Source organism: Motacilla alba, chromosome 1 (assembly GCF_015832195.1).
Source record: "Motacilla alba alba isolate MOTALB_02 chromosome 1, Motacilla_alba_V1.0_pri, whole genome shotgun sequence".
Lineage (NCBI taxonomy): Eukaryota > Metazoa > Chordata > Aves > Passeriformes > Motacillidae > Motacilla > Motacilla alba.
The window spans coordinates 40,988,735-41,014,639 of NC_052016.1; the positions used below are offsets into that span (position 1 = coordinate 40,988,735).

A 25,905-nucleotide genomic window follows, 5' to 3' on the forward strand; every position below is an offset into this window, starting at 1 on the left:
ACGGTAAATCCTGACATGATCTCCTACATATAATTACGGTATATAAATGACAAAACTCTTAATCAGCTAGGTCACTCAAGAGCCTGATTGCTTCTGCCTACTTAATGAGGAGCTTTAATAAAAGGCAACAAAACAGTGCATCTAAATATACATTCTAAGGCAAGAAAGTTTCCCCACATATTTTAGTGCACAGCTCCCAAGGGTTTTTATCACACTTTTTCTCTGATGAATACTCAAAAGTCATAGACAGAATAGAGATAAGTAGATTTGTTTCAAGAATTCATCTGAAATTTGCAAATTTGATTTCTCATCTAAAATTAAGTGCAAGACAAAAGTTGATATACAATTCAAATGTTCTAAATGAACAGGTTGGCTACAAGAAGAATGTGAAGCTATGGAGATATAAAACTACAGGGTCTGAAGATAAGCCTCATGCTTTCTTTTTCAGCCTCCTTAGATAGTGGAAGTCCATTTGTCCCTGTACCTGAACCACACATCATGGTAAACCTGCTTTTCTAGAACATTGCCTAGACACCAACCAGTTAGTTGGATGTTTTATTTATTAAAGTTGCCTTTGCAATCTTGGGGAAGTCATAATTCTCCTGAGGATAATCAGAAAAATCTGAGGTTTTTAAGGAGTTGTATCAGAGTTTTTCCACTCTAAGAGCAAGAAAATATCTTGCATATGACATCTTCAAACTCTTTGAACTATTTGCATGATCCTTTTGAAAACTGCAGAAATCCTGGGCATGGTGTATCTGATTTGGATCTGAGAGGGCTGAGAATGATCCTGGCATCCAGAGTTATCACTGTTGAGTTGCTTGGTCACTTGTGTACATGGAGTGAACAGAGTTACTGTTTAGACAAACCTGCACATGATGCTGCATATGATATTGCTCCCTGGCAGTCTTTCTGCAGAGAAAACTTACAATATAACATTCCAATAGCATGTATGATTGATTTGTTCAAATAATCCTTTTAATTTTTCTCCTCTATCCAGAGACAATTAAAATTCACTCAATCTTTGTAGTGTGAGGATCAACCTGTATTAGTCCAATAATTAAAGGACAAGTTTTTGAAAGCAGTTTTAGACACCCCTACTGATGCCATCTCCTTTTAGAATTTTTTTGCTTTTTCAGTATTTGACATGCATTGATCTCTAGACAGTTTGGCTGTTTCCATTTCTGAGTTCAAACATTTTTTGCTGATACACTGTGAAAACACAGTTCTGTTCAAGTCATTTAATTTATCTTAGAAAGAGAAGAGAAGAGAAGAGAAGAGAAGAGAAGAGAAGAGAAGAGAAGAGAAGAGAAGAGAAAGAAGCATCAGTTCACAATCTATATCAAACTTTTTTCTTTTTTTATTTATAAAAAACAGCAGAAGGTTCAAATGTCACAAGCTTCCAAGATACTCTCATGATCGATAGGTGTATAAGTTGATGATTGTCAGTCTTAATGAGGACATAGCAAGATTGCTGAGCTTCATAGCTAAATTTTCTCTCCCTGTAGACAATCAACACCATCCTAACGATGCTTTCAGATCTATGTATGAGAAAATTAACAATCTGTGAAAGTGCATTTCTTTCAGGATTAATGCTGGAAATCTGAATGACACTACGTTGCCACTAGAATGCTGAAAAGATTACAGATGTAAATGTTCTTTTCTGTCTCTACTCTGACAACAGCAAGAGAGCTCCAAGTTTTTTAAAAGAGAGAGGCTGTGGACAAGCCTATGGTCTTTTCCTGGTTTTTTTGAGTGGGTTTTTTTTTTTTTTTTTTTTTGGAGGAATGAAGAGGCAGCTGTGAAGCTTCACCCATATCTTCTGCTAGTTTAACCCTGATGTGGTTTAACCCTGGTCGGCAGAACAAACCTATAGACACATCTGTAAGAAGGTACCAATTCTCACTTCCCTAGCAGCATATTCCATCACATAATCATCCTGTTTCCAGTGAGAGTTTCAAACACAGCTCAGTCCAGTTTGAAATATTTTGAATCAATGAGAATCCGTCAGAATGAAATCTTCGCCAGCTAATAATTTTCTAAGTGTGTACAATTCACCATGTACTCCAATTACTTTTTCTTATCTGTCTCATGTGCCTTAAACTCAGTCTAATAAGCAATGTTGCTCTGATGTGCAATACTTCTCATCATGGGATCTCAAAGAACTGAAACAAGCATTAACTAGTTTGCAAGACCTCATAGAAGCTCGATTTAAATACAATGAACGTGTGAGATGAATGGATAAGAGAGTTTTAATGGAGACTCACAAGAAAAGAGTTCTAGTAAAAATACTGGAAACAGCAAACAAACAACAATTTTTTTTTTATAAAATTCTTCCTCTAGGGGATTTTGATGAAAATAGCCAGAGTTTGCAAATAGCGGATGCTTGAAATTTTGAGAATTTCATGTAAGTGAGTTTCCATGCGAAAAAGTAGATTGAATGTAATTGATACAAAATTTGAGCTTAAAATAGTCCCAGTGGTCTTGAGGTTTGGTGCATCCCCAAACACAGGAAAACTATGACTGTGTTATGGAGTCTGAGACACCAAACATGTTTTTTAAGTAAGAATATTCATCTCCAGAGGAATGGTAGAAGGTTTGAAGAAGGAAAGAATTTTTTTTTCTGTGTTTGGGCATGGTAATGTCAACAGCTTGAACATGACAGCAGTCAGTATAGATATGCTGGAAGACTAATAAATATCCTCTTTTCCTCTCATTACTTCTGGAATGGTCTTTCCAGAATTTATTATTCCAGCAGACAATTGTCCAAGCTCTCTGAGATGATAGTCCAAGTTCTTTGCAGACTCAGCAAGATGGCATTATTCTGGGGTGAAATTTTCCAAATGTTTTTCTTAAATAGGGACAGAATATTTTTCTTCCTGATAAAATAGAAACTGAAGCTTGGAGGTCACCTGGTATGGGTTTTAGTTTCTGACACTGTTCCTTTGCAAAAGACCTTCTTTTAAAGCAGCTGATTGCTTCCAAGCCTGTCAAGCAAGAGGACAACTCTGTATCTAGTTCTCTAATCCCTCAGATACCTGTTTAGGCTTCAGGAGAAAAAATCTTAGCACTAACACTTATTAAAACAATAAACAAAGAAAAAAAAGATAAAAATCTCTGTAATGAGTTGTAGTATTTCATTTAATATCTTTCTCTGTATTAATTTCTGCTTTCTCTGAAATAATTTCAATTCTATTTAAAACACAAATTACAGATTGAAAAAAGAGATTAGGGAACTATTTTGCTTCTACAAACAAAATTTAGATGTCACCCATCTCTTCTCCTTTACTTCTCCTATATGACCAAATAGAGAACAAGGCAGAGTATTCAGCAGATGGTGACACATTGGAGGCAATTTCCTGCTCATCAAATTCCACCTCACAGGATATTAAAATGACACATAATTAGACTAGTTTCGAAGAGATTACAGTCTTACCAGTCTTGCTTGTTATTTCTATCTCTTCACCTTTTGCTGCACCTCAAACTGGTGCTGATTATTCCACAGATCTCATAACCCCTCTTTGCCATATATGCTTTTTCTTTCTGAAGTCCATCTATTCTCAGAAGAGTGTTTCAATTGTGTTCTGTAAACTCCAAATCAGTTTTCATGATCAAATTCTAATCTGATTTCCAAATTTTAATCTGTATGACATTAATTAAAACAGGTACAACAGAGAATGAATGAGAGCCTAAATTATTCTTCCTCTGGCAAGTGTTCAAACTTTCACACACATTTAAGAGTCAGTAATAAAAACTTCTAAGGAAAAGAAAAACATTCCTGTTAACAGAATTTCTAAATACAGTCTTAGAAAAGACCAAGTTATATGTTTCCTTTTGAAAAATAATATTTTTCTCCATTAGTAATCAGGATATATACTAAAGAGAAAGTACTAAATGTTTTCAATTTAATAAATTCAAATATCTGCGTTGAGCAATCTTAAATTTTCTGACAAACAAAAATCTCTGAATCTATGCTGCTGAATTTTAATGGATAGTGTGACAATACTGAAAGATCTGAGTAAACACTGAGGTCATGGCAATATCTAAGAAAAAGATAAATAAGGATTAATTAAGCCATTTAGTTTCAATACAGTCTCATGTACAATCATATATCACAAAACAATGTGGTATGTCAACAGCAAAAAATCACATTGATAATGAAATCAAAGTTGCATAAGGGCATCCATTTTTAAGGATGATACATACTGTCACACAATATTTTTGCCTTTTATAAAAGTGAAAGTTTGGTCTGTACAAAAATGATGCATAGCCTTTTCCAGGATATTTGAATAAAGCTTAATATAAAAAATATAAATGGCAAAACCAAGTGGAACAAATCATTAGATTTCAGAATGTCAGTTAAAATGGGGAACTATAAGGCAGTGAGAATGCTTTAAGTAGGTTTTCTCAGAGGTTGGTCTCAGCTTTGAGTATTCATTAAATTTAGAAATTGTGTGCAATAAAAGAGAAAATAATGGTTGGCAAAATTTGTAGATGAAAAAGTAATTAAAGCATGGAAGGTGGGACTTATTTCAATGTAGTGCACTTGTAAGGAGTATGGAAAATTGATTCTTTATGAGTAATTAATATTAGTCACATTCTCAAACTAATCAAGATCCCAGCATCCTCATATGTAGGGAGCACAGTCAGTCAGTAGACTTAGAAAAAAAAGAGACTTTGTCTAATTTGCTAAATTTTGCAATATAAATGAGTGTGATAAACATTTAAAAAGGTTTAAAGAAAAAAAAAGGAAAAACACAAACCAGAACACACACAACCCCTATGGACTGGTGAAAACACAATGAGAAACTAAAAAGCTTAATTTAATAGTTAAACTCTATCTACCTAGTAATGTGTCATCTGCTAACAAACCTCTACAATAAAGAGGTTTCTGACAGCTGATTATTCTTGGAAAGAACCTTCAAGATAATGTAATTCCAAACTCTCCTCCAGGGGCAGGGGCACCTTCCACTAGACCAGGTTTTTTAAATCCAAATCAAGACCAGCCTTGAGCACTTCCAGGGATGGAGCTGCCACAGCTTTTCTGTGCAACTTGTTCAAGTGTCTCACCAGCCTCACTGTAAAGAATTTCTTTCTAATATCCAATCATCTCTGTTTCAGTTTACTTCATGTTGAAAAAGAGTCTTGGTACTATCTAACAGATGGAAAGTGAAGTTAAAAAGATGCATATAAGAGACAGGATACACATTTTTTGGCAAGAAACTAACACCTGGGATTCCCTGTTTAATAATGTCAATGCCTATAAATCTTTCAAGAAGATACAGTCTATTTCAAATAAAGGTACTGGCTTATTTAAGAGGCGCTTGAGTAGGACATTTAGGCTATTAATGAATGAATCAGATCAGATATTTGTAAGAATTCTTCCCAGCCTGAGCTTTATTAGTCCATATGAAAAAGATAGTTTGATTGACATCCTGAGTGTTCCCAAATTCAACATGATGGGGGAAAAACTCATAAGTTTTTCTGACAAAGTAACCTGTTCTAGGGCAGATCTCAACCTCTGAACTATTAATTCTGCATCTTCTCAGACTTAATAAAAGTAACAGAGACACCAAGACATGCTTCATGTCAGTGTTTTCATGGATGATGGAGAAGGCTGAAACATCTAGGCCAGCCGCATGGGTCTGAACTGTGAATACATGCAAATTTGTTAAATCAAGCAGCTCTCTCCTTCAGAGAGATTACACTGTATAACAGCAAGAAAAATAGGGTGAAGACAAAAATCAGGACCAATCTTTCAGAAAGAAAATATCAGCAGCATAAAAATATGACAGCTTTTAGCATCTGTGATGTCTGTTCTCTAACTTTTCTGCATGGAGAGACTATCCCAGAAAATATCTTAGTGTCTTTCAAATGTGTTGCCTAATGATCATTTGCAAGATCAAGATGATGACCTCAAAGTTTTGCTTACTCATTATTTTCAAGGTCACGTCATTGACTTTAGGTACTGAAAACTGTTTTAAAGTAGTTTCTAGCAGTTTCGGGAGCATAATTTTGCAACATGAAGTAGAATCTTCACAGCCTCAATCATTACAGCTGTTCATAAATGGAGTTTAAAGCTTGAAATTACAGCATTTCAAAATGCACAAGGAATCATTACTCTCAGGGACCAGTCATATCTCTCCAGGAGGTGTTTATTTGTGTGAGTTTTTTGTTTCATGAATGATAGATCTGTGGGTTTGTCTCTCATTCTTCTAGTCTCTCAAGAAAGTGGTATTTACACACACTAATTGGCAAAGCCACAGAAATAAAATTATGTCAGTTAATATTCTCACGTGGTCTCATTTTTGGCCTTTCTGTTCTGACAAGTTGCCATCCTTAAAGATAATGAAAGAATTTTTTTCAAGTAACATATCAAGTTGAAGTTATTATAATTTAATGCTTATGTGTCATGCACATTGTACAACTCTGTCTTTATCTTTGTGAACTAGAAAAGTTATATAAAGTTACACAGATGCAAAATATAGTATCCTTCTCAGGTTTCTCTACAGAGCCTATATGGTCCATGTGGATCAGGTTAAAAATTACCATTCATGCAAGGACACAAAAAAATAACTAACCAAAATCCCTATGTATGACTCCAGAAAAATAAATTAATTGTTTAACTAATTAAACAACCATGGTCAAAAAACCATGTTGAAATGCAGGCATTTGTTAAATGTACTCAAAATGTTCAGACACCAACATCATACTACATTTATTTAATGGACAGTGATAAACCTTATCCCTGCCTTTCTATCAATATTCAGAACAGCCATGAAATCCTGGAGAATGGAAAAGATGTTTCAAACATTGATAATTTTCTATTAAATTTTTCCTTCCTTACTTTTGTGTGTAAAAAATAAATAAATCAGAAGGTATGAAATATAAATCTAGACAAATTTATTCTTTCTTCATGAAGCTTGATCATTTTCTGGACAATGCAAACCCCACTGCAGACAGACAAAATGATTAAAGATACATAGAATGCCACACTATGCATCAAACCATAGATATTTCCACTCAGTCATAGAAAAATGATTTTAAAAGAGGAGAATCAACAGTTTTGGAGAAATATATATAACATAAGAGATTATAATATATAATATAATATTGCATACAGGTGGAGTTTTAGTTCATCATCAGATTTTGGATTTAGATTTAAAGTAAGAATAAGAACAGTGGAGTAGAAATGCACCTGCATGTGTGTTGTAATTTTAAGTGTTTCTGTTTGTGTTATATGTATATCTTTCTGTGTGGGCCTTGTTGTTCTCATACCTTTATTCATTAATTTATTCTTTTTATTCCTGTCAAATTACTCATTAATTTATTCTTGTGGTGTTTCATCTCTGAAATGCCAAAATCACATTGAAAAGAATAATTTCATCTACAAGCTTCTACCAATTATTTTACTTCACTACGAAGATATGACAGGAAATACAGTGTATTAGTAACTCAATAGGTAAAGTTTTCATTAAATTTGAGAAGTTTACCGTGAGCTAATCACATGTTCACTAAAAAAAAAACCCAAAAACAAACCAGCAAACAAGTTGTTTCTCTGTACCTAAAGTGTGTAAGTATAACAATATAACAACAACTGTTAAGAATAAGTAATAATTTTTAGTCTTTCAGGTCATCTGCGCTGTATCTCCTGGTAAAGTCTGGTAGCATGGAGATGAAAGGGAATCATAGAATCAAGGTGTAATCTAGGTTGAAAGAGACTTTGAAATTTACTTTGTCCAATATCACCACTGTACTGAAAATCCCCAAACTGGACATACTTTGTGAAATGTCCTCTCACAAGTCTGAATGCTGGGACACAGGCATTTCCCCTGCTGTATTTGCTCTTATTAATGCAGCCCACGGTTCTATTCGCCCTCCCTGCTGTGACAGCTGGTGGATTCCCCAGCCTGATTCACCTCTACAGAGGTGTATTTTCCCCACTCAGCTTCTAACTTGTATGGGTGTATGGCAGATGTGTGACTCTGCATTTGCCTTTGCTGAATTTCCAGAGGCCTCTGCCTGTAGAGACTTCTTTGGATGACAGACCTCCAGAACACTTGTTACTCTCTCCAGCTTGGTTCAGGCTTTTGTTTGGTTCAGGTTGTTAAAAAAGACAGGAATAAACTGACATGCAGAACCTTTTTGGCCGCAAGAGCACGTCTACTGAAGAGAGCCACAGTCCATATCCAGAGCACTTGAGGCTTGCTCAAACTCTACAGCATTAAAAGGGTATGAAGTCACTTAGCATACAGTGTAGCACACTGTTAAGTGTAGTTATTATAGGAAATAAATATTAGGTAGAAAGAGACAAGTGAAGAGATATGCCTCACATTTGGGATGTCTGAGTACATTGCTTCTGGAGAAGGTCAACACTTCTTGGTTTGTTGTTTTTAAAAAAAAACAACTCCCAAGTGATACATTAAGAAATGGAGTACAGATGATTCTGCAGTGAGAATTATGTCAAAAACCACAGAAAATCACAATGAAAAAATCTTGAAGAAGGAAAAAATCCTAAAAGCCACACTAAATCTCATGCCATAAACCAAAGGCAACATCCATAAAAGTAAACTGCTGAAAACAGAGAAGGCTTTCATTATATCACTAAGAGCAGTATTGAAAAGCCCTGGTAGCATGACAGTATGGATTTAGAGGACAGAACTTTGTGAACCATGCTGAAAGTACTCCACTGGATTGAAGAAGTCAGCAGTCTAGAATCTCAGAGCTTTTTTTAGACTTTTCCTAATGTTAGAGAGACCAGGAAAAGTCTACAGATAATGACTGCAAAGTTACCCTCTTTGGGACAAGTCAAGGGACACTACACTCCTAACATGAATTTCTTTTTCAAATTAGTCCTGGGATCATATAACCCACTAGAAGGTTGCCCTGCTCATTGCAGGGTAGTTGGAACTAGATGAATTTAAGGTCCCTTCCACTCCAAACCATTCTGTCATTTTATGAAACACTGATATCCCCTTTTCAGAATTATTCAAGTATTCCCACTAATGGCCTCCTATGTGGGTTCATGCCCTAAAGGTGAAATTCACTTTCTTTATAACTGTTTTAAAAGAACTGAATCATAAAACTGACTCTGTGAACAGTCACAGATCCGTGTGCAGTTTCGACCAACATAAAAGATATAGGACCTAGCATCTCCATGCTTCTTCTGTTATGAAGATTAAATTTCTGTATTTTTAATAGCATTTTCTGCTTTATTTAAAACTAAGGAGCAATGGGATTTATAAGATTAGGCATTCAAGGTTTTAAATAGTGTTTAGGTATTATTATTTTTTAGCCTAGATACCATTTGTGAAATTAAATTTTTAATAACCTTTCAGATATTTAGCCTTAGGGAAATAATTTCCTTAACAGTAGTTCAAAGGTTTAATGTCACAGTAAAGGCTTTGAAATACGATGTGATCGCTTTCATTCTAGAACGTTAGCTTCAAAAAAAAAAGAAAAGAAAAAATGTTAATGAGGAAAAGTTATGCAGTCCAGCTCCAAAACAAGACAGGAAGATGGGGAAACAAACTCTACTATCAAAATGCTTTTATAAGATTTCATCCTGTGTTATCTACACAGAGCATCAGTTCCAAAATCTTCACAATCGGACTTCCAAGATTTATATTTTGAAAATCTGAGACGGGGCAGCCATAGCAGCGTGTGGCTACAATGACGAGATTGTATCCGGGGAGGCCACAACCCGACAGCAGGGGAAACAGACAAGACAAGTCTCTTTGTTCTTTAGCGCGAGAGTCCATTTCATTTTCCTGCACAGACCCTGTGCCAGGGGCTGGGGGAGGAGGAGGAGGCCCGGGAGCCCCAGCAGAGCCCAGAGAGCCGAAGAGGGCACGGAGGAGTCTTAAACTCAGATTGCAGCCTACTCAGAACAGAAAGGCTCCACAATTCCTCTGTTTACAGATTGGTTAAAACAAAGGGATTCTCGGGACTATGACTTAATGGTTTACAAAACTAAAATGAACATTATTAAGCTGAATTAACAGTAACAGAAAAGCATTTGAGACAATTACAGAGGATAAAGCAACACAAATTATGATACTGAATAAAATGAATGCATTTTTGCTTAGTGGGTTAATAGTCCATTCTCCTTTGGCTTTTGGTCTTTTCACCAGAAGGGGTGCTGTTCTGGGTCTCCTCTTTCACGAGGGGCACGGTCCTTAGTGTTCCATCTCGGCTTTAGTACTGATGTTGTAGGTGTTTCTCTGTTGGATTCTGATGATGATGACTGTGAATCAAGGAAGGGTAAAAGCAGCAGTGGGGACAGCTTGCAGTACATGGCAGGGCTCTGCCCTTTCCAAGGCTGTCCTGCTCCGCCACGTGGCCTCTGCCTCGCATCTCCTGCGGGGCACAGCGGGGCCCGGCCCTCCCCAGCCTCACACAGCCTCACACAGCCCCACGGGCCGGGCCGAGCCGGCTGTAGCCACGCAGCAGGAACGGGGAAGGAACGGGAAGAGCAGGCACGGGACCGGAAAAGACGGACGTGGCGGGAAAGAAGGGATCTCAAAACCGTGTGGTTGCACCATTTTGAGGAGCGCCCAGAATGACATGGCCAGTGCCTTTCTAAGCAGGGAACGGGGGATATGGAAGGAGGCGGGGGTGAAAGAGGACACAGGGCAGCGAGAGGAGGGTAGCACTCCCGCGTCAGCTCTGGACGGTTTCCGACCTTGTCGTACTTCAGGGAAAGGGGGATGGGGTGGCAGACGAGCAAAAAGTGATGGAGAAGACAGTAGCAACTCCGAGCCATCTTGGCAGTTTTCACTCCTTGCCACGCTCTTGGGAACGAAGGGTAAGGAAAGATACAGGCAGCTTCACAGAAACTGGAAAACGTGGGGGTTCACAGGAGGGAGGACCACCGAGTTAGGGCACCGACACTCTGCATGCAGATTGTCCATAACCGCCCATAAATAGCCACTTGGGCTTTACCGTCCATAACTGCAGCAGACTTGTCAGTAGAGTTGGTAAGAGTCCCGAGCATGGTCCTTTTGCAGGCAGACCAGCTGCTTGTAGCTCAGACTGCAGGTGACTCACGGGGTGCCGGTCAGCCTGTCCTCACTGGTTGCCCGCGTTCTCCACCATTTCTAGCAGCGTGTGGCTACAATGACGAGATCGTGTCCAGGGAGGCCACAACCCGACAGCCGGGGAAACGGACGAGACAAGTCTCTTCGTTGTTCCGCACGAGAGTCCATTCTCTTTTCCTTCCCCCCACCCCCAGCACGGAGGCGGAGGCCCGGGAGTCCAAGCAGAGCCCCAGAGAGCCGAAAACAGAGAGGGCTGAGAGAGAAGCAGACTGGGGGCTGGGGTTTTATCAGGTGTCCTGTGGGAGGAGTCTTAAACTCAGATTACAGCCTCCTCAGAACGGAAAGGCTCCACAGGCAGTGACTCTGAACTTCCTCTCCAAGTGGAAGCTAGACAAGTGTTTGACGCTGGGAACATTTTCCCTTTCCTCCATCCCATGACTGATGTCTAGCCCAGATCTGTTGTGGTAGAAATGTTATAGAAATAAACTGGTTGATTAGCCCCCAGATATAGAGGGGCTTTTAAAAGGTTATATCACATCCACAGTGTTTGTTTGAACCGAAACCTCTGCCTAATACAAGTTTTTTTTCAGAGATTTCTTATTTCATCAAATTTCAGCAGATGTACATTTAGCAATGGTCAGTCTGGGTTTCAAATGCTGCCTTTATTTCTCAGGATAAGGTCACTGCCATTTATGAAAGTAGGAGAATTTCTTCTAAGGTCAGAGAGAGCAGAAACCCTTTTCCGGAAAGTTGCTGAACCACTTAGATTGAAAATATCTGTAGGAGTATTCATTCTTTGTCAATTATTGATGCCCTTTTTTGTTTCCCCAAAAGGCAAAAATAGTCCCACTAGTTAAAGTTTGCTCATATTGTAAATAAATGAAAACAGACTTCTAAAAGATTTATCTGGCAATTCCTTTAACAGCTTTCAACTGACCTATAAACATTTAAACTGTCCATTCCAGAGCTGATCTGCATTCCTAAATTGCACGAAATAGATTTCATCTATCATGATACTGCTCACATTATTGAGAATAGGTTGGATGATAGTATATTCTTAAAAGTTATAAGAATGATAAAAAATGACAATAGCAAACAAAACCCCATATACCTATTTCAAGCAGTGTTGAGTGCTGAAATATTGTATTTATGCTCATCAAGAAACTAGAAAACATTAATTATCCTTCATATTTTCCTATATAGACTATTACATAGTTTTAGTAATAATTCTGTCCAAATCTTTCATACAATGGAGATTTCACAGCATTCATGGCAGTGGTGGTGGGCATACTCCAAAAGCCCAATATTGCTATTTACTTTCAAAGTTTATGTATCGTCTCTTTTCTTCTATTCTCTTCCCAAATTGCAAATATTTGACTCCAATATAAATTATCCGCAAATCTGTTTTTACGGAGCAGCAGGAATGGATGAAAAACAAGTGTAAATTCTGGAGAGACTATCACCTGTCTTCTTCACTTAAACTCCTAAGAAAAATTATGTAAATAGTGCTAAACAAATTAAAGATTTCAATGCTTATTTGGATCTATAACCAGTAGATAAATAGACAGTTAAAAATGGAAATAAGAGTCCAAGGAAAAATAAAAGAAATCAGGTTATTCAGTTGGAGTCATACTGTTCCCCCAAAAGCATTGCATCACCAAAGATTGACAAAAATAATACTAAAAATATATTAATAGCAAGCTAGCACACTGTGTAATATTGAAGAGTTATTATATTTTGCTATTTACTGTTTAAAATTTTGTAAGTTAAGCAGAATTTTATTTCAATTGAGTTGGGCTACTCCATCATCAAAGCCAAGGTATAAATAATAAATTTGGCCTATGGGCCAAATGGGAGATAAACAGGCTGAATCTACAAACAAACCAATAAAATTCTGCTTTTCCTGCTTGCTGGATGAAATACCAGAAAGAATATTTGCAATTTGTTTTCCATATTTAAATTTCTTTATATTCTTTTACAAAATCTCTTGATGTTTTGTGGTCTTGCTTGTTTGTTGGTGAGGTGTTTTTTTCCTAATTCCTGGACATCAAATAACCAAGGGGAGGAAGAGAGGAAGAGTAAGAGAAAGAAAAAGGGAGAGAACAAAACCAAGAGAGGTGAAGACAAACCTATTTCATCTCTTTTGAAATTAGAAGTAATACTATGTGTTTAAGTCAATAATCTGGAAACTTTCTGTTTAATTTCCATGTTAATTCTGTGGAAAAATATTTTCTACAGAAAAGCAATTTTTTTTTCATGGTAACTTTTCTTTTTTAAAAAGTAATTAGATGAGCTAGAAACAATGCAAGATTTCAAGTTCTCTTTCTTTTCAGCATAATTATTCCTATGACAATAAAAAAAAAAAAAAAGAGAGATGTTCAAAGCAAATTAAACATTTGGTTTACTAGCAAAACAAAAGTGAAAATAGATTTTCAGTGAAAACTTTTCTTGGTGGAACATTATCAATAATTTTTAGCTTTCTATTAGAGAAAGCTTTCACATCTAGTTTACCCTCCTGGGTCTCTTCCAGATGGAAACAAGTGGGACAATCAATAAATGAAGCTGTTCAGCATGGTTGCCAGATTTTAAATATTAAAATCCAGTCCCAGGGAGGGCAATCATGCATGCACATATAAGTGTGTTTGAATATGTAGGTTCAATGTCTCAGATGTAACCCAGGCCAACTAGTGCTTTTTTATGCCTGAGCATTACCCAGCACACCTGGCGTCAGATCTAGTGTATATTTCTGATGTATCCACAAGTTTGCTAAAGCCTCTTTTGTGGTTGACATCACTCAGCCCCCTGTATAGACATAAATTAACTTTCCGTGATTGTAACTATTTACTGTAGAAGAACTGGGGCAGAAGAATTTATATAGGCAAAGCACAGCAAGAATGGGATTTGACTGTATAAAACAGAATAGTCAGAGCACATTAAGAGTGTTGGCAACTCTTCCACTCATCTTTCTACTAGTAAGCTTCGTTTGATATGGTGGCCATAAGCAACTTATTAAGAGCTTGCTTTCACATACCAATATTCTACTAAAAATATCTGTGAGGTTCTATTTTATGTTAAAGGAAAAATTACAAGGTATCTTGTGTAAGTCAATGACACTCATGAGTTTTGGAGCAGGAAAAAACCCAACAGCTGAAGATGAGCCAAATTATGATCCCAGAGGACTCTATGTCAAGCTTAATGGCTTCTCTGGAATAACCTCAAGTTTATGTGAGAGTCACATAGATCAGAATATCATATTAGATCTGACATCTTTCAGCAAAAAATCATCCAAGAAGAAAAAGAAAAGTATTTCTGTTGATCAACCCACACACGAACATGAACTATATTATTATTTTACAAGCCCATCTCAGCTCTGCATCCTCTTTTGCAAAGACATAGGGGAGGATGGGTTGGATAATTTGCTTCAGCATCAAATGGCTTGAGCATGCAAAACAAAATGAGATAGATGCACTTCTTCCTAAAATCCTTTCATTCTGTTTCACATGACTATGTTTAAAAATGAAGTAAATAAAGAGCTAAAGAAGTGTTTCTCCATGATATGACTCTGTTATATTAAACAAATTCAATTATTTTGCCTACTATATTTTGAGTGAAGCAATAAAAACAAGAATATAAAATGGACACACCTCAACAAGGCTATGCCATGTAGTCACTCAGCATCCTGCTATTAGTCATTCTAACTACAAGTAATCTACCAGCACAGATTGCAATAATGGTGCTTTTTTGCCCAGCACAGATGTTCATGTTTCCCTGATCATCTTAAAAAACGTAAGATTGTTTGCAAAAGTCAGGTCCATCTCTTTTTCTAGCATGAATACTCTGATACTTTGACCATTTAGCACTGAATTTAGACTGTCACCAGTCTGAAGATTTAAAGATGAGGATGTGTATTTGCTCTTCCTTTGCTGCACGATAATGGCTTTCACTGTACCCAGGATCATGGCATGGTCACCAGTTCACCTCATGACTTTCTAAGGCATTTGGAGAGATACTCCAAGCTCAGAATGATGCAGCCAAAAAATTGTGTGTCTCCTCTGAGGTGAGCTGGCAATTTAAACAATATAATATGATTGTTGTATATTGAAAAGGAAGATAAAACAGTGATTAGAAGAAACAAGAAGAGGCCCTTTTGAGGTCTCTTCTTAGATTTCCTTGTGTCTTGGTGGCTGACTGCAAGGAATGTAGATCTGATGGAAAAATTAATTATGGTTTTGACAGGAAGTGATTTAAAAATACGTCCCTGCACTTTGGCCCTGTATCACCTAAGGAACTAAATGGATTTTTCTGAACTGTCAAAGCAAAGAGGAGTAATATAGTTCTTCAATCCAGTAAAAACACAGAATCATAGAATCCTCTGATTTGGGAAGGACCTTAAAAATCATCTAGTTCTGATCTCTCTGCCCTAGGCAGGGACACCTTTCACTGGACCAGGCTGCTCAGGGCCCCATCCAGCCTGGCCCTGAACACATCTGTTAGCAGACATTTCCATTTCCACCGTGACATGGTGCCTCCACAGTGTTCTTCACCCTCCCTCATTGCTCACCACCTAAAATTCAGACATTCTGCACTGCAAATCTGTGTCCCTGGAGATTTGTCTTCATCATAAAGTATCAACAGATTTCTTTCATATTATTTCCCTGGCCCAATATAAACTCTGTGAAGTAGAAGGCAAATGTGAATCCACTTCTATATTATTTTTATCCCCCTATTGCTCTCCCTATATCTTCTCTGGACTTTTAAGAATGAAGATGATAAGCATCAGATTCCCTCTGTAACATCTTGGACATAAGAATGCAAAGAAAAAAATAGGAAATTATGGTAATGCCACATGTTCAGTACTGCTCTGCAGTGAAACACATTTCACTTGATATAAAAGAGATTCCAATCCTTATTAATTGAAAAAAACCCATGCAATTCATTTCCATGTAGGAAGAAAGGATTAAAGAAACAACATGACTTTACTTTAACTGAGACATGGAAAATCCACAGAGCAAAACTAAAAAAAAAAAAAAAAAAAAAACCAGAAAAAAAAGAGCAAAAATCTCCAGTGCAACAGCTTTGGGTTTTTTTCCCCATAGCAGCAGAGGAGACTATATCTGCTGGAAAAAGATGCAGTTTCAGCTTTGCTTCAGTAGCTGTAGCCTCGTCTTTGACAAATTCAAGAAACATAAACCGAGTGGTGACACTGTAAGGGGGAAATGATAGAGCGTAAAAAATAGCAATGACATCAAAATGAATATTGTTCGTGACTTGCATCAGAGTAGTGAAGGTGTAAAAAATATTACTGTTAGTCTAGTGCCTTATATTTTTCTCCCTTTGGGATGTGCTCATCACCAGACTCAGTGCAGTGACTTTGTATGAGAATTTTTGTAAAATGGTAGAGTCAAAGGCTGGAGTGCTCAAGTGTAATTATAAGTCAGCCACATATGTTTGCATTCACCCAGCTTTCTTCATCAGTGTTCACGTTAATTTTATTCACATTAATTTTAATCACAATACAGTTTCCTTATTCTTTTTTTTTCCTACTTGAAAAGAGCAGAAGTCTTCCTGATAAATGAGTCACTATTACGTACTGTCAGATCTCAAAATACAAAAAAATAAGGGAAAAAAATAATGTTGCCACTCTTCAGCACTGGATTAATTCCAGACCTCTCAATTAACACCATTGTCATTTAAATAAATACCAACTTTTCCAAAGTTTTTTTTTTTTACTTATTACCCTTTTGTTCATTTCAATATTCATTTATAAATTATTGCATAAAGCATAAAGCATGACGGTCGCATAAGAGAGTATGTGGGAAAGCATAACATCAACAGAAAAAATATTTAAACAATTAAGCTGCAGGAAACTGAACATTAATCTCCTTCACAAGAATTGTGTATAATAGCATGGACTTCTCTAGCAACTTGCATCTGATTTAAAGTATTCATCTTCATCTGTTGTCTTAGAATTATCAAACACCCATTGGTGAAACTGATAGAATCTCTTTCTAGAAATGAAACACGTTGCCAAATCCCATGTCATGACTGTAAGTCTTAGCCAGGGCAGCTAGTCCTTCTCAAACACACCTCTAATATTGCTCCCTTTTTGCTTTGACTTCACCTGTCTTCTTTCTTTGCTATTCTAGCTCCTTATTTTCAACCCTGAATTTTTATTATAACTGTAACTCCGGTAATTTACTTAGTGATTAAAGCAATTCAGTCTTACTATATTGAACATAATCATTGAATCAAAGACTCTTGTCCCGAGGGAACATCTCTTAATAGTAGGGCTGCTTGCTCTTCTGGATAATATGGATGCTCTGACTGCAAGGCATCTTATTTACTATCATTTTCTTAATCTGTAGTGATGATGGCAAAGAAACCTGTGCCTTTAGTTTAAAGATGCCTTTGTTGCAACTTTGATTGTTATAGATGATATTTGAAAATAACAAACCAAGTTAAAAGTAAGACTGTGTTAGGATAAACCCAGAAATCTAATCAGGAACTGAGCTAAATTTGTCTATTTCTTTCTTAATAGATTAATCTCTAATTTGACAAATCATTTTGTTTTAACATATTTAATTGGTTTTAAAAGAGTTTGACTGCATCAACACACAGTCCACAAACTACACTAATTAGTTTTCTTTCATTTACAATGAATAAAATCTTTCCCATTCTAGATATAAGACACTAGTTGGAAGTCCAGACATTGCATTTTGTAATGGGAATTCAATTACTAGTACAGCCAAACCCTCCTTTCTATCCTACAACAAAAAACACAATATCTGTTTAATCTTAAATCCAAGTTTCTGGTTTTATTTGCACCTCTCTTTTTGAGTGGTGCATAGGGGATGACTATAGCCTTCAGGAATAAGTTGACAAGTCCAATGTGAATGACTAAAAGCTAAAGATTTTCAGTACCGATCTTCTGAGAATTCACAGTACTTGGGATATGACTTCCAGCACAGGTTCTACTACCAAGAAAAATCTGTTGGTCACAACCCTGAAAGCACCAAAATACCTCTTAAGAAGATACTACTCACTGTGAAAACACAAATTATCTAGGAACTGTTGGCTTCTACAGAAACAGTAAGTAGTAAAGTTTTTAATGACAAATTATCATTTTTCTTGCATTACTCTTTCAGGATCCACCTTATTTTCCAGATTTGTGTACCATGACCATAGTGACAATTAATTTTACCAGAAGGTGGGAGTGCAGGCACAACCATGAGCACATGGCAAGGAGCATGGAGCACACAAAGGCAAGGAGCATGGAAGGATGGCACATCTGTTACTACCCAAATGTTCTCTCCATACTAGGAACAACATGATGCCAAGACAGAGATTTATTCCTATATTGTCACACCTGAACCTAAAGAGGAGTGCTGGAGTTTGTTCATCATGTGATAAGAAGGACATATGATGTGACAAAAATGCCTTTTCTGACATATTTTACTTCATACATTCACTCACAGTTAGAGTAATTTTCTATGTTTACTCAAGGTAAATTTCACAGTATTGTCTTAGATCCCATTGGGAAAAACATTTTTTCTTCATTAAGTTTTCTAATTAGAAATATGGTCAGATAAAAGTTTTGAAGTACTAAATGCCAAAGAGGTACTGATCAATGGTTTCACTAGGGATGATTGGCTTCCCTGGCTGTCAAAATGTCAAGTTATTTGCATTAAAGAAATGAATAGATTTCTGCTTGCCATGTCTTTAGCAGAGACATGAACTAATTTGAGAAAATAAACACTTCCTTTGCACATTTTACTTGTTAGTCTTTCAAGTTCATTTCAGGTACTTATCCTGTTGCCCATTTTTCATATTCAAGATGCAATGGAGTCAAGTGACTCACTTATGCCTAGTTTTAGGGTGTTTTTTCTTTTGCAAGTGAAAGTCAAGAGAGAGAATTTCTAAATATTTAGAAGAGCATTATAATTTCTAAACTCTGATATCAGAACTAAGTGGGTCCTAGAACAGAATTAATTTTACATTTTAAAGCAATTCTGCTGAATTTAAATTGTATCTTTAAGAAAAAAAAAACCTGCCAAGTACAGAACATGTTTTAATATTTATTTAAGAAAACCCACCAGAACCAATGGACAGAAAACCAGAAAAAAATCAGTCATAATTTGCTTCTTCCTTCCTTTTGAAGACATTTCTAATTTAAGATTGACCTTATATGGAGTGCTTAAGATCAAATAGCATCCATGGGCAACTTCCAATCAAATCTACTCAAAGATTATATGATTTACATGTGCTAAGGCTGAATTTTCTACCGAATTTATGTACATCAAATTTATGTAATTTATGAATAAGCACCAACCTTAATTAACTGATAACATACACAAAATATTTGAGTCAATTAAAAAATAAACTTACAGCACACAAGGTGATTCTAAAAGATGTATATTCATGAGCCTGAGATAATGGCCTGAAAGTCATTCAAATGCTGGTACCAATATTTGTCTGATTCAAAATATGAAGAATCATTTTGATGCTTTTAGAGGAATGGTCGAAAATAATCATTCAAATAGAAAATTGTAGTGCTGTTTAGATCTCTCTGCATCATATTTATCCTATTGGTCTAAAACATGGAAGATAGTTGTACTTTTCTATTTCAGCATACTTTTGCATTTTCAGAAAAAAAGCCCAGGTGAATTCCAAATTCTTTGCTCTAACTAAGAGAGATCGAGAAAATTTGCCAAAATCTTAAAGAAAGCTAGCTGGAAACTGAATGTGTCCTCCTTCCCAAATTAGTCATACTGGAAAACACTGGTATGCTGTGTCTCCAACCCACAATTTTGTTGTTGTTGTTTCTTCTCAGGGGCAGATGGTACTACCAAGAACTTGACTTCACATAGCAGAGAAAGGGTTGAGAATGAACAGTGAGCACTTAACCTGAGCTCTGAAGAGCGAGCAAACAAAACTCTGTTTAAAAGAATGAGGAAAAAAAATCATCAACAAAAGCCAAAATCTCAGCAACATATCCAAGGTTCAAATACTCAATTTCCCAGTTGCTAATGTTGTACTTTTGAGCAAACACATTATACTGCCTGTTTTGTATGATGTCAGTCATTTCTGATGAGGTTTCCTCTCTGAAGACCAGAGTATAAAGTCTTCAGCCAAAGCAGGGCAAAGATTGCCAAATATCTGCTACAAAATTCTTCTGAAAGCAACAGATCCTTGATCCCTCAAGGTCTGCTACTGGCAATGCTTCATTTGCTAGGAGAAATGTATAGGATAAAACTGCAGCACTTTGTATTATGCTGGAATGTGTTTCATGTACAACAGCCTCCTTCCTAAAGGTACTGATATGTCAGGCCTGAAATTGCAGTTATAAGTTTCTAGATTTAGCCACATTCTGTAGTCACCATTTGCAATGCCAAAGTCGTCATTACAAATCAAATGCTCTGTGTCTGATATTTGCTTGCATGAAAATTAACAAAGATAAAACACCAAGAAAAAAAAGCATGAGAGGAGGATATGGTTGTACCGGTTTGCTTTAGCTCCATGAGGCTTAAGAGCCCTGAGTTTAATTACAGTCAATGAAGAAAGATCAACATCTCCAAAAGTCAATGTTCAAAATTAGGCTCCTGCTCTGAAAAGTGCCCCATTTCACATAGGAGTACCCCTCCACCCATTCACTTGAGCAGGGCCCATGGGAATATGGCCTTATTATGTTTGGGGAATATCACTGAAAGAGGTTATTCAGAATTCACACGTCAATAAATATACAACTGCAATAACTGTGAAGGCATTCATTAAAGAGTTACTGATATTCTGTATTAGAGTTACATGACAAGGTTTCGGCACCCGGAGTCTACAGGGGTGGCTTCTGTTGTCAGACAGAGCCCATACCAGCTGGCAGAGACTGGCACTGGCCATTATCTTACTCTGATTTGATTGTAAATAAATTAATCTGAAGAACTAGAGTGATAGAGTGGCTTTGGTGAGCACCTGGTGTCTAGCCAAGGCATGCCCAACTCATACACAAAAACAATACTTAGGCTGACAATATTTCTGCATGCCCCAGACAGAGACTGAAGGCATCAGTACGTTTGATATAGGATAAACTATTCTGCTAGATGTAGTAACATGTAGATGTAGCTGTGTGGTACTTTGAGTGATTAAGATCCCAACAAGGCAATGGACAGGAGGATGAGCACAGTATGCAGTTACACATCTTATTTTAGCTTATGGGATGCCTTTCACACTGTTTTTCTAAATGGGGTTGATTTCAGCTTTTCCTCCTTCTGTAGGCCCCTAACCCTTCTGATAGCATCTTTGAACGCCAACGAACTTGCCCTGTTTTGTCATTTAATGCTATGTCCATAATTTTAAGATGACACCATCTATAGAGCTTACAGATGTGTAGCAATACTGTCAGTGAATCAGGCCATGTTTTGAACAGATAAATGATTTTTTGTCTATTACATTGTGGAATAAGTTAAAACCTTAGTGCAGTCAAATCACATGAAGTGTTCCTTTGAACTTTTCGTATACTATCTCTGAAGGGTCTTGAAATACAGAACCAGATCAGAGCATGACAATTGTAGGTTAAATGTATCTCTTTGGATTTACATTTAGTATTTTTCTTCTGCCCTCTGCAGAAGTCAGTTAAGAAGCATTTATCTGACTGTGGAAGATATAAAGGATATTTTCTGGGAGGAATAGTGCAGAAGTTTATTAGTGATCCAAACAGCATTTGAGAGGTAGAAACATAATACTCAAGAATTTAAAAGTAGAGTCTTATTCATGTCATTAAATCTCTAAGTGTCACTCCTACTGCTGATTTTAGAACGAGAGGACAATCAATTCACTGGTACCTTTCCAAAAGTTCTGTGCAACAGCAGAAGAGAATTTTGTAAAAATCCTTGAGAGAATTGAAAGGAGATATGTTGCTATCCATTTCAATAAGAAATATAAAACAGAAATTGACTCAAGGTAGATTAGAGATGACAACCCAAAACTTCCTAAAAATCATTTGGTAAAACTAATAAAAGCAGATATTTTTGATTAATTAAAAAGTTAAAAAAGTAAAAAAAATATATCTGAAAAATAAAAATTTAAACAAATGAGAGCCTTGATGAATTTTGTATTTTGTGCCTCAGAAGTTAGAATAGTTTTGTGACCCCTGTCTAGGTACAGCTATGCATTTCAGCAAGAAAGGTTTGAAAAGAAAAGAAGAGCTTACCTATGTCACCAGTTTCTGGTACAGCATCAATCACGTCTTCACTTCAGAATCATCAACAGATTAATGTTGTCTGGAGGACTACAGTGTCCTGTAATGACAAGTTATAAATCATATGAAAAAGGAATCTATCATGTTCAGACAATAATAGCATAAAATAACCCAAACTGGAATCCAAAGCACTGTGTACATTTGCCATCTCTAAACAGATGTCTACAAGGCATAAATTGCTTTGGTATGTTGCATCTACATAACTAATAAGTGGAGAGAAAACTTACATTTTAACATAGGTAAAATATTAATATCAAATTTTAAGCTTGACATTAAATTATTATTATTATTGCTTACAGGATTGAAAGGTAGAAGAATAATTCAAATAACATGCTAGAATATCCCTAATTATCTAAAATATATTTGTCCATGTCATGTCATAATTTTGAGGTGGACTATTCTGAATTCTTATTGTCATTTTGATATAAATCAATTTTCTTCTCCGGCACTGTAATTTATGAAGATGATTTCTCACTCTTATATCAGGTTATATACCTAACTGTAGATAGGAGAGGACTGTATTAAAAAAAAAAAAACACCTAAAATCCAATTTTATTACTTTAAAAGAAAATAGGATGAGCCTGGAAAGAAAAAAGCGAAATGGAATAGAGCTCTGCAATGGTTAAACTGATACAGGGGACTTATGTTCTCCTCTGTTTGATTCACATCTGAGACTTCAATATTGGTCATGGACATGTTAAGTTTTCCAACAGTGAGTTGATTATTCTGGGCTGAAATTCAGCAGTTCATTCATATGTGTGTTATACATGTATGGGCAAATTCACTTCTGGACTAAAGAAATCTTCCATAAGAACTGACTTATTTCATCAGAGGACTTTTTTTTTAGATTTTCTAAAAGAGGAAAATGGTCATAGAATAAACAACGAGCATTAAAAATGAATCTGCTGATACCAAACCACTAAACATTCTAATTAAACCTCAAATCACTGTAATTAAAATCTGTTAAGAACTTAGCATTCATGACAAATATAAACAAAACATTTCTTTTTGGAATTTTTAGAACAGTCATGGGGATAGGGATACACCTGATATTTTGGTGAATGATCATTGACATTATCAAATTTCCACTGCTTTCAACATATCATGGTCTACCTAGGATTCTTTAATGTTCTTGGAATAATTCTGCAACCCCAGAACTGTAGAGTCACAGAACACTTTAGGTTTCCAACTCAGTTTATTTTTCAGCACACCACTCTATAGTTTTTATGAATTGTTCATTTGTGTTGCACACACTATTTCATCACAGAACACACACACTATTTTACTAATTTGAAGACATCACAGTATTAAGAGAAAGATGAGATCAGGTACTGAAGCACATACCAGAATATTAGAGACCAAAGAGCATAATTGTTTCAAGCTTTATAAACTGAATCATCACTATCTTGGGACTGATGAAACAGTACTGAAGTTCAATTAAAATTTCCCAAATGAGACCTCTTTTTCAATATAAAGTATATTTTCCCCATATTTCCACCATGTGCTTCATGTCATTTGTTGGCTTGCTGGCTTCTTGTCCATACCTACCTCTTGGTTTTTACTATATAGAGATCCTATGGCTACTATGCCCCCATACGTCTTTGGGACCTTCGATAGAAATCTTCAGTTAGAGAGGATAAACTTGGGCCTTATGTCTTCATAAAGTTGTATTCCTTATTTTATAGGCTAATAAAGCTGGATATATTTCATATAAGTCTGTTTTTTCTTTCCTCCACAGTCTCTTACCATTATTGAGTATTGGAATAGTCCCAACTGAGGAAAATTAGTTTTACAGTGTATTTTTATAGATTATGAAACAGGCAGTTTCTAAATATGTGTGGTTTTTACCACCTTACATATTCAGTCAGCATACTATCTTAAAAAAATAAATTTAAAATGTAAAGTATCAGCTTTCAGAAGAAATATTGGAACAATTCAATTAGCAGATGTAAAGTCAACTTGGGCCACACCAGAGAGTGGAATCTACATGTTGTATTATGTCCCACTGAGTAAAGCGGACATGCACTAAAAAAAAAACATGAGAAATTGTTTTGTACTATTCTAGAAATTATGACTGCAGTCTCTTCTGCAGTGTTCTGACAGTTCGGAAAAAAGCTTGTTTTCTTTCTTTCCATAATCATTGAAATAACTCTAAGCAAACTGCTGTGCATCGTATCACTGACTTTAGTAATTTGCAGGCATTTACAAGGAGTAAATGTGCCACACACAGAGAAGACTGGTGTTGAATTATGCAAGAGCAAGCCACATATTTCAGCCTGAATGAGGAAAGTAAGAGCCATGTTGGATATTAAGAAAACATATCAGGTTCAGAGGTCTGCAATTAATCTTGTCAGTGCATGAAGCCAGGCTAACCTGTTTGCAAGAACACAACATCTCAGCGCCTTTTTCTCTTCTGTGAATACACAGTCAACCATGGACATGTGGGATTTGAATCCATTAATGTGACTGGACCTAGTCAAGTTCTTGAATATTTTACTGCATTCTTAGAAGGATTAAATATTTACACCTGTTATTGGCAAATGTTGTACAGAAAACAGGCAGGTGGAATGAATTTCTTTAAGCTACCCTACAGTATATACAGATAATACAGATATTTCTAGACAAGAATTACATTCTGCTGTCAGCTGGAGCAGAGAAATTTGGTCTGTAGTTGATGCAAGTGTCTCTGATTGATAGATACAAAAGTCAATATAGTACCCATAGATACACTTTTAAAACAACATTGTCCTTTTTTATACAACCAGTGAAATATCATAATTGAATACATTTACTTTTAGAACCTGTTAACACTAAGATACATGTAGCGAAATTGACTGAAAATAAATTAAAATAGATTGGTTTTCTTTATTGACCTTGACAAATGTACAAATGCCATAGACAATGATTATGATGATCCTCATACAAAGAAAAAAATATAACCAAGCATTCTGCAAAGGCCACTTCCATTAGAAGGGCTCTCTCTATTGATTGCATGAAGCCTTTCTTGAGATGTACAACAGCAGGTGTTTTTTAAGAAAATTGATTTTAATGATTAAAGAGACCTCAATTTCCCTTTGATGTTTCACACCAGAAGTATTCTGTAGATATAAGAGCCTAGTTCGAGTTCCTTAGTGGGAACAAATAGATGCACTCCCTCATTCTTTAAAACTTTACATCCTAGTATAAAATAACACAAAAATATTGCAAAATATGTATAAATTATCCCAAAATATGTCAAAATTTCATCAGATTACAATGTTTCTTTTGAGGCTTTGTCTTCCTTCCATAATCAAACATGGTTTTCATATATTGAAATCTTGCCAGAGTTCTAACTTTCAAAATACATCAGGCTAACCTGTGATGATGTTCTGGACGTGACTGGAAGGTGGACTTGCCATTGTGTCATTTTTCAGTGTCTCAGCACATATAGAGCTGATTATCTTAAGATGTTCTGCTTCCCACATGAAAATATCTACAATACATTCGAGTTTTAATCCATATATGCATCCAATGAAGCAGTGTAAGCATCTAGGCAGACATTAGAGATCTATGCAAAGTAGAAAAGTAGTTTTATGGTTTTTTGAAATAATCACCAATATGATAGAATCAGTCCACTAA

General features: G+C 36.1%; 1 protein-coding gene across 4 annotated transcripts in view; it reads right to left on the bottom strand.

The window, feature by feature from the left end:
- The window catches only part of TENM4 (teneurin transmembrane protein 4), a 1,547,018-nt gene that overhangs the window by 1,189,771 nt on the left and 331,342 nt on the right, over positions 1 to 25,905 (bottom strand). For all 4 annotated transcript variants that reach the window (XM_038158275.1, XM_038158258.1, XM_038158266.1 and 1 more), the window contains one exon: positions 22,240 to 22,327. The gene's annotated coding sequence lies outside the window, so the exon portion shown is untranslated. The remainder of the gene's footprint in view (positions 1 to 22,239; positions 22,328 to 25,905) is intronic.